General features: G+C 43.0%; 1 protein-coding gene across 1 annotated transcript in view; it reads right to left on the bottom strand.

Moving 5' to 3' along the window:
• LOC126272218 (LIM domain-containing protein jub) overlaps nt 1–16,871 on the bottom strand; it is a 203,062-nt gene that overhangs the window by 79,372 nt on the left and 106,819 nt on the right. The window lies entirely within an intron of this gene.

Here is a 16,871-nt window from a genome sequence, read left to right as displayed (position 1 = left end):
GGAATAATTCCTACACTCCACTGAACCAGTGACCAGGAAATGCGCCGTTTACTAGAAAACACGGTTTTGTACTGTTCCCGCTATCAGCTGCGTGATGGAATGTGGTCTACTACCACGTACCAGATGAGGGATTTGCACATCTAACAGCTGAGGAACGACGTGCTTTTGACTCTGCGTAAGTCTTTATATTTTTAACTGCTTTACGAAAACCTAAGATCTTTTATAAGCGCTTGTTTTAACACTTTCCCAGAGGAGACAATAAAATAAAGTCCTGTTAAAAAAATACAAATAACTCAATTCTCCACGACCACGTTTAACAAATTTTCTCACTTTAACCACAAAAGAACTCCCCTAAGAATCTTCTAACATGGAATGAAGAATTGTAGACGTGTTTGGTGATCAGTTCGTGTCAGCAGCCACTATAAGCCTGCTTTACACGACGAATGACCGAGAGGTCTACTGCCATATTTGTTTAACGTACTTGCTTGACTAACTGTGTGGGCTGTGTTTCATTCCAGTCAGAACTGCCACGTCATTATTGTTGATATTATCGAAGCTGACAAATTCGCTGCACCAAGCATATTGCATAAAAGTCATTTTCCAGCCCATTTCACTACGGTAGGCACATTTGTCTGAAATGAGTGGACATGCCGAAATAAAAGGTGTTTATTAACTGTGAGATGCATTATTTACGCCTGCAAAAACATAGAATTTGTTACAAAATGGTCCATGTTAGGCTACGTCTTCACACCACAAGACGACACTGATATAAACGCGTGGCACGGCTTTCTGACGATACACGCATCAATTAAAGATAGCGTGCAAATGGTAAACAAACGACAAACATCGGCAACTGCAAACAAGCTAATACTGGTTTCGTCTTATTTTCTTTGACAGCGTGTAGATATGTCGTGCGTTAAAACTTCAGACAATACAAGTCAACAGATGACAGAAGATAGTCTGAAATGCGTTGTGCTACGCCAGCATATCCAATAAAAACGTATGAATTAATAATTTATGACATTGGCTGCGCACAGAAAGCAACAAACCAAATTTAGTTTACATTTATGAAGACACTACTCTTGGTGGATGACCTCGACGCGTACCATTAGTACGATAACATCGTGTGAGGTACTGCGACTCTCAACTGCCGGACATGGCTATGGATCCTTAAGGGATCATCTCTATGAAGCAGTTCTGATGTTTTTTGTAAAGTGTGTCGCTGTTTTGCAACTTCGTAATGAAATAATGAAACAATGACGAATCAGCAGGAACAATGCTGTGCACTTCACTAGAACGACTTTCACAATGTCAATCGAGAGGATATGGTCGTCCATATATGTGGAACCGAAGGGAGAAAAAGGGAATATAGATAGGGTTTAACGACCCATAAACGAAGAAGTCATTATAGATGGAACACAAACTCTAATTGGAGTCTTTTTTTCATTCAAAGGACCTATCCCGGAATTTGCATTCTGGATTTGGGCTGGAAACCACAAGAACCGAAACCTGGAAGGCTGGACAGGGATTTGAATCGCCATCTAGCCAGATGCGAGTCTTCCCACTGAGTCATTTCGCTCGGTACATGGATATGAAATAGGTGTCAGTTTGTCCATCCCATATATCCACTATGAAGCACTTAGCGTTAAAACCATGTCCAGGTTTGTAGACATGTAAGCTGTTCACTTTTTCTCCTTAGTTCACAACAAAATTTTATTTATTTGAAATATTTAAATTTCGCGACAGTTTTTAATTATCTAGCCAAAGAGTAGTAAATATTAGAACACACTTGATTCCAATCCACATGTGAGTGATATCTGGACATAGGATTATACCATTTAGCAAACTGCCCTAGGGAAAGGCTTTCCTCCTCTAGGAATCTGCAATAGATCGAAATCACTAACTTTCCACTTTCCCAGAATCTGTTAGGTTGAGACAATGGTATATAATTCCACTCTCCTCCTAAACCACTGGACCTATTTCAGTCAAATTTGGTACACATACTCTCTGGAAAGAACTGCTTTGTGGGTAAGTACCACTTAGCTCCTAAACACGTATGGGCTGTAGTGAAAAAGCATTGGTAACACCTGACATCTAGGCTGCCTGGCATAACAGAAACGTTGTACAGATAGTATCAGAATGCGTGGATAGAAAGGGGGGGGGGGGAGGGAAGATGGACAGAGAGAAGGGGGACGAGGAAACAGAAAGATAGGGCGAGGCAGAGGCAGAAAGATAGGGAAAGGCAGAGACAGAAAGATAGGGGGAGGAGGAGATGGAACGATAGGAGGAGGAGGAGATGGAAAGATAGGAGGAGGAGGAGATGGAAAGATAGGAGGAGGAGGAGATGGAAAGATATGACGGGAGATGGAAAGATATAACGGGAAATTGAAAGATAGGGGGAAGGAGACGGAAAGATAGGGGAGGAGGAGATAGGGGGAGGATGAGGTGGACAAAGATAGGGGAAGAAGAAGATGGAGAAAGAGAGAGGCAGAAGGAGGAGATGGAAATGAGGGAGGGGGAGGAGGAGACGACGGAAAGAGCGAACGGGATGAGGTGATGGAAAGAGGGGGGATGCAGTGGAGGAAATGTGTGCAATATTTATTTCCTGTATGCATATGTGGGCAAACTGCCGACAAAATGCTAGTACAGAATAAAATTTATCTATCTCCATGATATGTAAACAAGAGCGTACCTATGTTCTGATCAAAAGGGAGTGAGAGGAGGAGATAAAACTCATTTTTCTTTCGCGGTCAATGGCGAAATGGTTTTGACATTTCACGGCAAATGTTTCTGGGTGAACATGGTACTAGTAAGTATCTGATGGGCCTGGGAAAGAGTGGGAAGGAGGAGAAGATCCTCTCCCTTACATCTCTTTCTCATGCCAATGCTTGGTACTCCCAAGATTCTAATGATTCCACATGGTTCGCAACCTATCCTACCTCAATTTTTTTTTCGAAAACTTAATAGTATTGACGTTTCCCATTGATAGGAGCCAATTTCGAGTGGTGCTCAACTAGCAGTAGTATGTCCATGCTCACATAAATTCGTGGGTAGCGGGTCTGAAACTACGCGCAAAAGCTTAGGGTATCTCGCAGCAGAAAAACAATATTCGAAAAGGGTTTACCATGTTACTAACTACAGAGAAACAAGGTGTGTGTAACGTTCCTGACTCTTGGGAGCCATGATTCTATTCCAACGCATCACGCCTTAGTTATGTGAAGATACAGTGGCTGACATATGACGTCATAAGATGTCAAGGATAAAATACAAACGCACGCCAAAACCCTTACTTTCGGTTATTAATTATTAGTAACATCATCCCCCCCTCCCACTCTTGGTTCTTTAAAAAGAAATTGAACACCCGGGGGTGAGTATAGTCTGGATAATTTGCGCTCCACTAAAGTTTGTTTTTCACGCAACTCAGTGTTTATGACATATCTCCAGAAGCATGTGTCATACAATGATATCATTTTGCAGGTACACTCCGTGGTATGTGTGGATACTGTTGTGAACTGATTTATAAGTAAAAGTGATGCCTGATGTTGACGTTTTACTGTATGAACAGCCAAAATGAAGTAAAAGATAAACTTAAAGTTTGTTGTAGGTCGCTAAGTGCTCTCATCCTCAAATACTGGGATGAAGAGTCTGGGTATTTGCGTGCGACGAGTTGATGATGCCTCAAGGAATATACACATTTTCGAACTGTAATAATTGGCTTACTGTGTTAAATCTTTAACATAAGATTACATCCAGTATTGAGCAGATTATAAGACGTTTTTAAATTCGGTCATTTGATACGAAAAACTGATAATGAAAGCTGCGAAGGCAACTGGAACCGGGTTAGCGTTTTAGCCGTTTGATAATACAAATAACAAAATCAATATTCAGATTTTGTTCACAATAATCTGGGAGAACATTCTAATATCGTGCTATCATTACGCTACAGAAACATTTTATTACTTTCTTTCAGGGGACAACTGCATGACTAGAGAGAGAGAGAAATCATATCCTATGTCACTGACTTCGTATCGAATGACCGCCTAACGATGTGGTTTGCGCCAAAAAGTTCAGTCTAAAGTCGAAGGGAGTGCAGCTCACTAAGTAAGTTGTATGGAATGCAGAGACCGCCAGTCTGCGAGCAATGAAAATTATTATTGAGCTTAGGAAAATATAATTTGGCTTTTGATAAAACTGTCACTAAATTTAAAAGCGATAAAGCACTGTACACTGCTTTGCAAAATTTGAGGACGAGATCAATAAAGTAACATACCGTATTATCAACTAGTTGGAAATGAAAAGTGCGGGCTCATGTTGTCAGACGTCTCCCAGTCGTGCACAGAAAATTGGACGTCACATGGCGTGAGGTCAGCATGCTACATGGGGGCTGACACCGCAACATGAGGCAGCTGAAGGAACGGGAAAAGACACCTTGTGTCAGTCAGCGAGCAGTAGTGGTCTACTATGGTGGGGCTCTTCATTAAATATGGCCTGGAGGTAAAACTTTTATTACTTCACGCAGAGAAGAATCATGTGGAATGTGGAAGGAGGACGAAGTGTGGTTGGCGACTAGGCGACTACTCGCAGCATTGTTTGACGAGTACCACATTTAACTGGACTGCAAGGTACGCAATCTCACGCTCCACCGCGGCACGGCAACTACCTGGGGGTTCTCTCTTTGCCCACCAACCAGAACGTTGCGTTCCGCTGACACCCGCACCTCGGCGGCGCCGACGCGATTGTACTAAAAGCAAGGTACTGGACCAACGACGAGTGATGTCTGGTGCTCTTCTCGGATAATAGTAGATTCAGTCTGAGTAGCGATTTCCGGCGTAACCTCATCTGGTAGAAGGTGGGTGCACGTAATGCATCCAAGAACACTGTTGAACATGGGTCATTTTGGCGGTCTAAGTGTTACGGAGTAATGTTGAATGTGTGTACTGACGTTCAAACCTTTGAACATGGTATACTCACCGGTCAGCGTTATTGTGACACTATACTTCTTCCCCTTTCAGAGGTGACACATGATGTGAATATTACTTTCGCCCTTAACTTTTGCACACCAATGTGTTTTGACCAACAAGAACGATGGGATAACTATGTGAGTGATTCATGCAGGCGTAGGCATTACTACACAATACATTGTTCGGTTCGCTATTTCACCTGAAGCAATGTGCATAATAAAAAAGTACCTGGCATCTCTATACACTACGGAACTCCTTTCAGTGACAGAGAGCCTTAGCCTGTTTCACTGTAGTTCCGTTAAAGGAGTGGGCTCCAGATTTACGTGCTACCTCTGTGCTGGGACGACATTAGATGAAGACGCCATGTTGGTAGAGGGATTGAAAATTCTGTGTTTTGCTTTGACGCAGCAAGATATAAATATTCCCCTTACAAGCCCTGCTGCTCCAGCACAAATGCTCACACGTGCCATCTGGGGTGAAAGAGAGAAACGAATCGAACTGATTACTCATTCACTACTATATGGAATGCCATTAAGTTGATGTTAAGAGATGAGGAAACATACATCGCGGTACAACAAACTTCGTCAAGAAGAAACTAGTATTTTCTTTTAATTTTGTGTTGAAATGTGAGATGTGCTGCTCCCAAAAAAATATCACTGGAATTTGATACGTTGACAATGTGCAAGTCGCGGGGGAATCGGATATCGAAAGTCGGCATTCGACACTTGGTTATTTCACCGTAAGACCTCTCCAGTTCATCAAATGAAAGTTAGTGTTAACTATTTGGCTGCAGTAGGGTAAAAGCTAGGTTACTCAGTGGTGAAGATTAAAAGATCTAGCGTAAAATTCTAGGTCAGCCCGAGGAGTTTTGATTCACCAATTCTTTCACTTTTCGCAATGTTTAATGTAATCTGCAGGTCCTGCTAAGTCAGCTCAAAGACCGAAGGAATGAGAATGGATACCACCTCCAATAGCGTCATTCCTAGCAAAGCACTGTGGTGTTCAAACAAACCTTCGGGTTGATGGCAGTTTCAATTTTTTACGAGAGTAAACGGCGGTTGACAACTTCCTTCACAGTATTAAATGTCTTAGTAATTTTTACATCTGGAGACGTGCTGTTCTACATTCGAAAATATCTGCAGAGTCGGACGCACAAATTCTCTCAGCTACCACGATACATTAGCAAAAAGTCATTTAACGATAGGTCTCAACCGATGAAAAGTAGAGACGTGTATTGGAAATTATATTAAAAAGTAAAGTAATTGATATTGGTTCCATAACATCACTGGTGCCACGAACCTCCATATCTGTACCCGGGAAGACAAGTGCGGCTGGAATTTTCACTATTTTAGCATTAACGCAGAAAAACAGCAGTCGATGCGCCTGCACACAAGCCTGGGAATGTGAGTAATTTCACAATCGCCATTGCTTACGGTGTGTGTGAGGAGAAATACGTTGGCGACGTTCTTAGTTCGGTCTGCTACAAAAGTGGCGTTATCGACAATATCATGTACGTACGATTACTCAATAACGAGAGTCAGCTGTCAACTTCATCTAAGGTATATTTTTGTTTGCACTGAATATAAAAGTTAATTCATTTTAACTGAAATGTCTTTCAGTCAGAACTCTTGTTTGTGCAGTTTATCGCTAAAGATGAAAAAATTAGAAGCTAAATTCAAACGTAACCGTACGTCTTTTAACAATCCACTTGAATGACGCGCTAATGCATTGTTGTACAGCTGGCTTGGCCTGTCAAAATTCTCAGGATCGCTGATGTTTGCTGAAACTGTGTTCATAACTGTTGAGAGTTTATTAGGGGAAGAAAACGCGAACAGCCTAAGTTTCCGCAACCCTGCAACACATTTAGAGAAATCTTAATTTTCATCATTATTGGACGCGTGATGAACAAATTTAATGCTGTCGTGAAGAGTGCAACTTGCTTGTTCGGCAGTGTATTAAGTTTGCCTTTTTTGGTTTAGCAGGTGTAGTTGCCAGACTGGAAACTGTGTCGCGGTCGTAGCATGTTGCTGCGACCAGTGGTTTCGGCACAGTGTGACAAATATGCCGAACCACAAACAAGGTCAACGGCTCTGCGAAGACGACGCCTACTTGGCGCAGACGTGACATCACACAAAAGGTCACGTATGCAGCAGAGCAGATGGTTGCAGGCAATATACTATATCCCTAACTTCCCAGCGATGACGATGCGAAGTTTGTTTGGGACGAAAGAAAATGCTGTGAAAGTAGAAACCAAGTACTACCGGCAGATTATTTTTCTGAGAGCTGGTTCTCCTGACAGTTTGCTGTGGGAGTAGGCTCAGCTGGCACACTGTAAGATTTAATCAGTCTGCTTTCGGATGCTTTGTTATGTGCGAGTACGGAACAAAATAAGAGGAGAAGGTGAAGCGAGATCTGGCACACAAACATTCTTGAACAAGAACCAGGAGGCCGCCGAGGAGGGATCACTGTTAACACAGAATCTCACTCGACAGGACGCGAGAGGTTCGCAGTTGTTTGCAGTTTAACGTAGGACACTGACGCAGCTGTCCTTCCATGTCCGTCAAATCATAAAACGCTCGTTATTTTTGTTTCCCTCTGTGATCTTACATGGGCACAGCCGGGCCGAGCGCAACAGTCAAGGGGGTGTAATACGAGGAGATGGCGCTAAAGACTTACTGTTTACGATTGCTTCTTGATCTCAGTTTATATAAACAGAATAAATTGAATAAACAGAAAAAGATACAGTGCTTTCCTGGATAACATGGTGTCAGGGAGACATTTTCAGACTTTTCCTTGCCTTAAATCCATTTTTGATCCTGTAATACGACGGATTTCGCCTCGTTAATGTAATTTCTTTTTTGTTATACCTTTCGAATGACCAAGACGAGAAGTATATGAAGCGAAAAGGCTACACACACACACACACACACACACACACACACACACACACACACACACACACACACATACACACACAGCGTCCACCCAGAGATCTTTTCGAGTTGGACTGATAGGCAATCTAAAATCAAATGCCAGAAATAAAACAACTACATTACAATTTAACAGCGCAGTCAAAATTAATGCATATAAAAGAAAACACCGCTTGAACGATGCCACTAACAAATGAAATGTGATTCTTTTACACTTTAGACTACAATCTGAATGATTAGTACACCCGTAAATGTCATAAGCTGGCTTTTCTGATCAAAACGCTTCGGCCAGAAGCTGATGTTTGGGGCAATTAACACGGCAGACGTCGGCTTTAAGTCTGTGACGTCATGAAAACTTCCCTTATTGTATTTCTATTGCCACAGCAGTACACAGTGATCTTACGCGACAGAGGCTGCCGAGGCAAGCAAACAACCTAAGACGCGGTGGCCCGATCACCTATCTGCCCTTTCTTTTTTTCACTTAAAACGTGATTACGACGTTTTGTTGAACCTTGCTTACATGTAATTACGTCAAACCACCTCCCCCCTCCCAGTTCCCCCTAAAATAGGTGACTAATCTTCGATTTGGAATGCATGGATCGAAGGAAGAGTGGGTAGCAGCAGTAGGAACAAATCTGCTCTAACAGATCCACAGCTGGCGAAGTGTCAAGATGTTCAAACCAGACGTGCTGTAAAAGATAGATCAGAGTTGGGCGTCCCGTCAACGACGGAGCTCAGCCTCTGACAAGTCAACGCAGGGGAACGAAATCCGTCGTATCCTTTGATTTAATCGTTTTAAGGAACGACGGGATCATAAGTCTGGATGGTCGGAAGGCGTTTTGAACGGAGTTCCTCCGCATACGAGTCCAGCGAGCTAACCCATGCGCTACCTACCTCCTGTTGCTTACGTTGGATCCTATCCCGGGCACAGTGTCTTTAATACGAGTGCAACTAATCTCACATCATTAGGAGTAAGAGACTTAACTACAAAGAGTTGGTGAGAATTGCGTTGTGGACTGGCATGTAGTTAGGTTATCAGGGAAGGCATGTGAAGCTACGACATCCTATGCAAATTAACACTCCTGACAGAGAAAAATCTGCGAAGCAAGAGCTGAAATCGATGCGTGTTCTCAAGATCCTGTAATCACACAAACAGTCCGGTGGCAGCTTCATAATCAACACGTCTGGAGTAAGCCTGCACTGCAAGACAAGGTGGTAGCAAAGCTTTAGGGGTGAAATGCCACTTGATGGATCTTGAAACGGATTGATGGTGATGGGAAAAACACAGCAGTGTGTGGTTGATTCTGTTTCAGAGAAAGTAGCAAGTTTACATGATGAAAATTTTCCTTGCCAATGCATTCCTCTGAGATCATTCATAATGATGGAGTGGTTGCATATAGGCTTCTCCTAGAATCAGCGCTAGTAACATCTGAATTGCGTTGATAACCAAATAAAATAGGAATACTGCATGTTACTGTATTTGCAAGTGCCGTGGGTGACTTTAATAGAGTTCAGCCTGACACACTTCTTTCATAGCACTGTTCTTTGTGGTATGCAAGAGAGCTGTATCTGCTGTCGGATTGTTTGAAATGTTGTGTTAACTACTCGCCATAATTAATATCCATTCATCACAATACAGCACTACGATGAGTACAAATGAGCAATGATACAAAACTAAAACAGATTTTTCGTATTTGTTGTTACACTTTTAGAATGTGCACTGTCGAAAATGTCTCACACACACCCGTTAGTTTCATCACGGATTTGTTAAGACGAACAACGAAATGGCAGTGCTTCCACGCCAGCGTCAAATGACGCCTCTAACGCCTTGAAACGACCACAAAAAAAGTGTGCGGGCATCATGTCGGGTGATCATCTGGCAACAGAACAAGACCAATAAGAGGGACACTGACGACACTGCGCGCAGATTCAATTGAAAAGCTCACTGCGTCCATGCCACACTCAACCCAGATACACGTAGGCAGTTAGATACCCGTAATAACACACAATGGTACTCGAGTTTAATGAAAATTAAAAAGAATTCGAACACCCAGAAGTGAGTTATAAGGAAGGGACCTCTATCTCACGTGCCTGGTCCAGCATGCTTAGCCAACATTCTGCTCAAAAAGTTTTTTTTTTTTTTTCCTCTCTCGATAAGATGTTTCCTTTTCGTGGATGCAATCTATTGTGATTTCACCATTCTGTAAGGAGATTATTTTCAGCTTGAGACCACCGAAATTTTGTGGACACTAAGAAGTACGAACAAGTTGTTTTTATAAAGAAAATGAAAAGTGAACTTAGTTTTCTAGAACAGTGAAAGGCAGCTAGGTAATTTTGGCAGAAACATAAAGCTGACACACACACACACACACACACACACACACACACACACACACACACACACACACACTGAAACATAATTTTGATTAAACAGTGAGACTTGTGGTTCAATCATTTCGTTGGTTATCCATCGCGATAGATATAGAAAAAAAGCGTGGCTCCTTGTGAAGTTATTATTTACGTGCACTTCTTGCAGATTCTACATACCTCTGTCGATGACTGAACACTGCGAACGTGTTGTCAACTGTAGATCATATTACATAAAAAAACTGGTAACTCTGAATAAAAACTACTTGTTCGGTATTTAGTTATAAATCTTCAAGGAGACATAACGCCAGATTACATTAAGGTGCAAACAAAGTGATTATTACAGTAAAAATTATAGTGGCGTCGAAGACATCAAAAATACTTGTTATATCTTTCGACAATGTTAAATAAACCATTTGCAGAGGATGGGAAACAGTTTAAATGAATTTCAATGCCCCCCTCCCGCCTTTTGAGTGACATAAGCTGATGTATCAATGAAGCCATATCTACTATCTTCCCGTCGCATACAACAACTGATTACTTCATGTTCTAGTATAACATTGCTCTTTATCGTTGTTACAGCACCAGCACCGTTTTCATAGAGAACATTTCACGCAGAATTACAATGTTCAGCTCGCCATGACGAGTCTGCTAATATCTGAAAGCTATACCACATCGTAAAAAATAAGAGCTTCCGGTATCGGAAACAATCGTCCCAGGAGTTGATGCACATAAATTCCGAACTTTCTTAGTATACCGTCCCTTCGACAGCTTTCTAACACAAACCCAAAAATCTCTAGAATATTCTAATCTAGTGATTGTGGACAGTTGGGAAAGATCTACGAGGATCATCCAATAATAAAAGAGACAATCTGGTCTGGGGAAAAAAACTGTTAGTAGGGCAAGTTTGGTACTTTTATACCTTTAAGTTGGCATCACTGGGATGAGCCCTGATCAGCTGATGTATCAACATTGTTTTGTTTACAACCTCAAAAATACGATGGTAAGTCCGCTTGAAACGTCCACATTAGTTGAACAACGTCCTGTTATTCGTTTTTTACTTGCCGAAAGCGAGAAAAGTGTGACTATGTACTGTAAAATGTCTAAAGTTTATGGCGAAGGTTGTATGAATCGTGGTTTTTTTTACAAATGGGTAGAGCAGTTCAAAAACAGTCGCGACTCAGTGACTGAAACACGGTTCTGTCCGACCAGTTCCAGTTTCAACTCCCTCACTTGAAAGTGCGGATCGCCGTGTGACTATGGAAATGATATTTGATAAGGTTCAAGTAAGTACTGGTACAGTTAGTAACATTATCTGTAACAAGCTTAAGTACCGCAAAACCTGTGCAAGATGGGCACCAAATGAGTTCACGCGGCTCCACAAGGAAACAAGGTTGAGAGAGTGCGCAGATCTAAAGGAACGTTATGAAACAGAAGGTGAGCACTTCAACAAAATTTTAACTTGAGATGAAACTTGGATTCACTATTATAGCCAGAATCAAAAAGACACACCAACTCACCTGCCAAGAAAAAATTAAAAATCCAAGCATCAGGAGGAAAAGTCATGGTGACGGTGTTTTGGGAAGCTGAAGGTCTAGTTTTTTGTGATTATCTCGAAGAGCAGCGTACAATGAACAGCCAATACCACTCGGATTTGTTTTTAAACAAGGTGAAGCCAGCCATAAGAGACAGACGTCGTGGATCCCGGAGGAGAGGTGTTCAAATGGTTCAAATGGCTCTGAGCACTATGGGACTTAACATCTGTGGTCATCAGTCCCCTAGAACTACTTAAACCTAACTAACCTATGGACATCACACACATCCATGCCCGAGGCAGGATTCGAACCTGCGACCGGAGCAGTTGCGCGGTTCCGGACTGAGCGCCTAGAACCGCGAGACCACCGCGGCCGGCAGGAGAGGTGTGATCCTGCAGCAAGACAACGCACGTCCTCATATTGCTCAACTAACCCGTGAAACCATCGACGAAATGGGCTGGAAATTACTGCCTCATCCCCCTTACAGTCCAGATTTAGCACCTAGTGATTTCCATTTGTTTGGTGCACTGAAGGAGGCATTACGTGGGAAGAGGTTCCAGGACAACGAGGACGTGAAAAAGTTTGTGGGAAATTGGTCCAATCATCAAGATAGCGAGATCTTTGCAGCCGGGATAAAAAAGCTTGCAACCCATTGAAACAAGTGCATGCATGTTCATGGGGATTATGTTGAAAAGTAGAAAAAATATTGTTTTGTGAAAATAAACGCTTTTTCTCCAGACCAATTTGTCTCTCTAGTTACTGAATGACCCTCGTATTTCATACTATTCTTTGTTTTAATTATGTTAAGAATGCATCATCATCTTATATGTAATGTCAAGTTGAGAGCGGCAGCCAATGAAAATCGCTCCCACTGAAAATATGGCACTGTGGTCGCTCAAATCTTTACCAAACCCACTCTGCGTTCCGATATTTGAAAAATATAATCTCACTTGTTCGCATCCCATGTTCTCGGTTTAACACGTACTGCTGAAGTGAACAATATTCTATAGGCCTGTTTTCCAGGTTTTGTACTTTTGCAATGACGAAACATTTTCGATTCACCCGGTTTACAAGAAGGTCGGCAATTCAGTTTTGCACTGAATGTTTCGCGACGGCAGCTGTCGCACTGTTCTCGTTTACATTTGGTTTCTACACTCATATTTACTCCATCAATCATTTTCGTGGCAGTGATCCCCTGATTACACGAAGCAATAAACCAAAAAGTTTTGGGAGACAATCTGAACTGCCGTCTTCGGTTGTTTGCAGATAACGCTGTCGTTTATTGACTAATAAAGTCCTCAGAAGATTAAAACAAACTACAAAACGATTTAGACAAAATATCTGAATGGTGCGAAAAGTGGCAGTTGACCCTAAATAACGAAAAGTGAGAGGTCATCCACATGAGTGCTAAAAGGAACTCAAACTTAGATTACACGATAAATTAGTCTAATCTAAAAGCCGTAAATTCAACTAAATACCTAGGTATTACAATTACGAACAACTAACTGGAAAGAACACACAAAAAACGTTGTGGGGAAGGCTAACCAAAGATTGCGTTTTATTGGCAGGACACTTACAAAATGTAACAGACCTACTAAGGAGACTGTCTACACTACGCTTGTCCGTCCTCTTTTAGAATACTGCTGCGTTGTATGGGATCCTTACCAGATAGGACAGACGGAGTACATCGAAAAAGTTCAAAGAAAGGCAGCACGATTTGTATTATTGCGAAATATGGGAGAGAGTGTCACAGAAACGATACAGGATTTGGGCTGGAAATCATTAAAAGAAAGGCGCTTTTCGTTGCGACGGAATCTTCTCACGAAATTCCAATCACCAACTTCCTCCTCCGAATGCGAAAATATTTTGTTGACACCAACCTACATAGGTCGGAAGGATCACCACGATAAAATAAGGTTAATCAGAGCTCGTACGGAAAGATATAGGTGTTCATTCTTTCCGCGTGCTATACGAGCTTGGAATAATAGAAAATTGTGAATGTGGTTCGGTTAACCCTCTGCCAGGCACTTAAATGTGATTTGCCGAGTATCCATGTAGATGTAGATGACCTGTCTATATCCGTAAATTTAATTGTTGGCTGACGAAATGCTTCCAGGAACATTATATGCTCTTATGTCACTACGAACAGACGATTAATACAGATTATCGCGGTTGCACCAATTAAGAGAGCACAATGAATATGGTCCGTAGGATCCGACGTTACGGCAAAATTTCAACACACCGCAGCATTTAGTGATTGTCAGCTCATTTCTCTTCAAGAGATGTTATGTTCGACAATGTCAGGGTGTTACGCACGTTGTAAAACAAGCTGCGAATATAAAATACCGAAGAGTAAATATCATTCTGATGGCTGTTCCTTGCAGATTTAGTCTCCATAGCGATTTTGTCATCTTCGGTGAAAAATCGTTTCTGAAGCAGAATGTTCGGTGGTACGGAAGATCGGTCAGCACGTGAGTGTAACACTGCCGTCGGATGGCAAACGCAGACGGTACTCACAGCTCTGCAGGGGCAGCACGAGCGCGTGCGGGCGGCGCTGCTCCGCCTCGTACGACTGCTGCATCAGCATGGCCGCGCCGCCCTCGCCAACCGACGTTGCCGACGCCTCGCGCCGCACTGCCCGCCACTCTGCCTGCCGCGCTCTGGCGGCCTCGCACTAATTTGGCAGCCGGGGTGGTAGGGGGTCGGAGTGGGGGGGGGGGCGAGGGGGGGGGAGGTCACGAGGGGAGGCGGCAGGGACACGGCTCGTCAGATGACGAGCGGGCGGCAGAGATGCAACTACCACTGCTGCTGCTACTGCTACTGCCCCCCACCACCTGACAATAATAGCCGGCGAGGAGAACGCGACCAGCCGGCTGCCGAGCAAGACTACCTCCTTTCTGCTCCCGCTCGCCTCGAAAAAACTGCCGCACACAAGTTTCTACTTCTGCCTAGCGTCATGATAGTTCTGTAATGCAATCACCGGTAAGACAGGCAGGTGGGAATCCGAATAAGTGACGTGTGTGTGTGTTTGTGTGTACACTGAGGTGAGAGAAACCATGTGATAGCGATATATGCACATATCCAATGGCGGTATACGCAAGGTATAAAAGGGCAGTGCATTACCGGGGCCGTCATTTGTACTCATGTGATTTATGGGAACACGGTTCCGACGTGATTATGACCGCACGACGGTAATTAACCGACTTTGAAAGCACGTTGCCAGTTGGAGCCAGACGTTTGGGAGATTCCATTAAGGAAATTGTTACGGAATTCAGTGTTCCAAAATCCACAGTGTTAAGAGTGTGCCGAGAATACCAAATCTCAAACATTATCTCTCACCACGGATACCGTTTGCGCATATTTGTCTTGCTGACAAACAAACACTACTGCGCGAAATTGCTGCAGAAATCAGTGTGGCACGAACGACGAACGTATCCGTTAGTACAGTGCGATGAAATTTGGCGTTTATGGTCTATGTCAGCAGTCGACCGACGCGAGTGCCTTGGGTAACAGCGCCTGCGGCGCCTCTCCTGGTCTCGTGACAACATGAGTTGGGCCCTAGTTGGAAAACCGTGGCCTCATCAGATGAGTCCCGACTGCATTTGGTAAGAGTTGGGTTTGGGTTCGAGTGCGGCGCAGACCCCACGAACCCATGCATACCAGCTGTCAACAAGGCACTGTACAATCTGGTTGTGGTTCCATCATGGTGTGGGCTGTGTTTACAAAAATGGACTGTGTCTTAGTTATGTTCGGCTGCTTGGAGACCATTTACTGCCATTCATAGACTTGATATTCCCAAACGTGTCGCCGGGCCACAACTGTTCGCGATTTTTTTGAAGAACATTCTGCACAGTTCGAGCGAACGATGTGGCCACCCACATCGCCCAACATGAATCCCATTGAACATTTATAGGACATAATCGAGAGGTCAGGTCGTGCACAAAATCCTGCAACGGCAACACTTTCGCAATTATGAACAGGTACAGAGGCCGTATGGATCAATATTTCTGCAAGTGACTTCCAACGATTCGTTGAGTCCATTCCACGTCAAGTTGCTGCACTACGCCGGACAAAAGCAGATCCGACAAAAGTCCCTGGTGGATTCCTGCTACACATACACTGAATACGTAGCGGGAATAACCCCTTTCCAACACGGATGGGAAAGAGTGCAAGTCTTTCATGCTTCTACGGAAAATATAAAAAGACCCACAGAATTACAGACCAATTTGCATATAAGCAAATCTCAAGTTCGAAATATTAACATTCTGACACAGGAGAGGACCAGAACGGGTTCAAGAAAAGTAATACTATGAAATACCGCACTCCCCTTTAAGATACGCTATCTTGGAAACAGGCGCAAGAGAACAGGTAGCTTCAATCTTTCTAGATTACCGAAAGGTGTTTTACACAAGCACTTTATCGACAAACAAGGTATGTTGATATAAAGTAATAGTTACGATGTGTCCATATAATTTTTGTCTGATACAAGCCAGCAAGTCATGTTGTTGTCCTCAGTCCTGAGACTGGTTTGATGCAGCTCTCCATGCCACTCTATCCCGTGCAAGCTTCTTCATCTCCCAGTACTTACTGCAACCTACATCCTTATGAATCTGCTTAGAGTGTTCATATCTTGGTCTCCCTCTACTATTTTTACCCTCCACGCTGCCCTCTAATGCTAAATTTTTGATCCCTTGATGCCGCAGAACATGTCCTACCAACCGGTCCCTTCTTCTTGTCAAGTTGTGCCACAAACTCCTCATCTCCCCAATTATATTCAACACCTCCTCATTAGTTATGTGATCTACCCATCTAATCTTCAGCATTCTTCTGTAACACCACATTTCGAAAGCTTCTATTCTTTTCTTGTCCAAACTATTTATCGTCCATGTTTCACTTCCATACATGGCTACACATACAAATACTTTCAGAAACGACTTCCTGACACTTAAATCTATACTCGATGTTAACAAATTTCTCTTCTTCAGAAACGCTTTCCTTGCCATTGCCAGTCGACATTTTATATTCTCTCTACTTCGACAATCATCATTTACTTAAGGTAGACGAACGGCTACAACCGG

This window comes from Schistocerca gregaria, chromosome 5 (assembly GCF_023897955.1).
Source record: "Schistocerca gregaria isolate iqSchGreg1 chromosome 5, iqSchGreg1.2, whole genome shotgun sequence".
Classification (NCBI taxonomy): Eukaryota; Metazoa; Arthropoda; class Insecta; order Orthoptera; family Acrididae; genus Schistocerca; species Schistocerca gregaria.
Note: the sequence above shows the minus strand (reverse complement) of the source record. Positions and strands in the feature narration are given on the sequence as shown.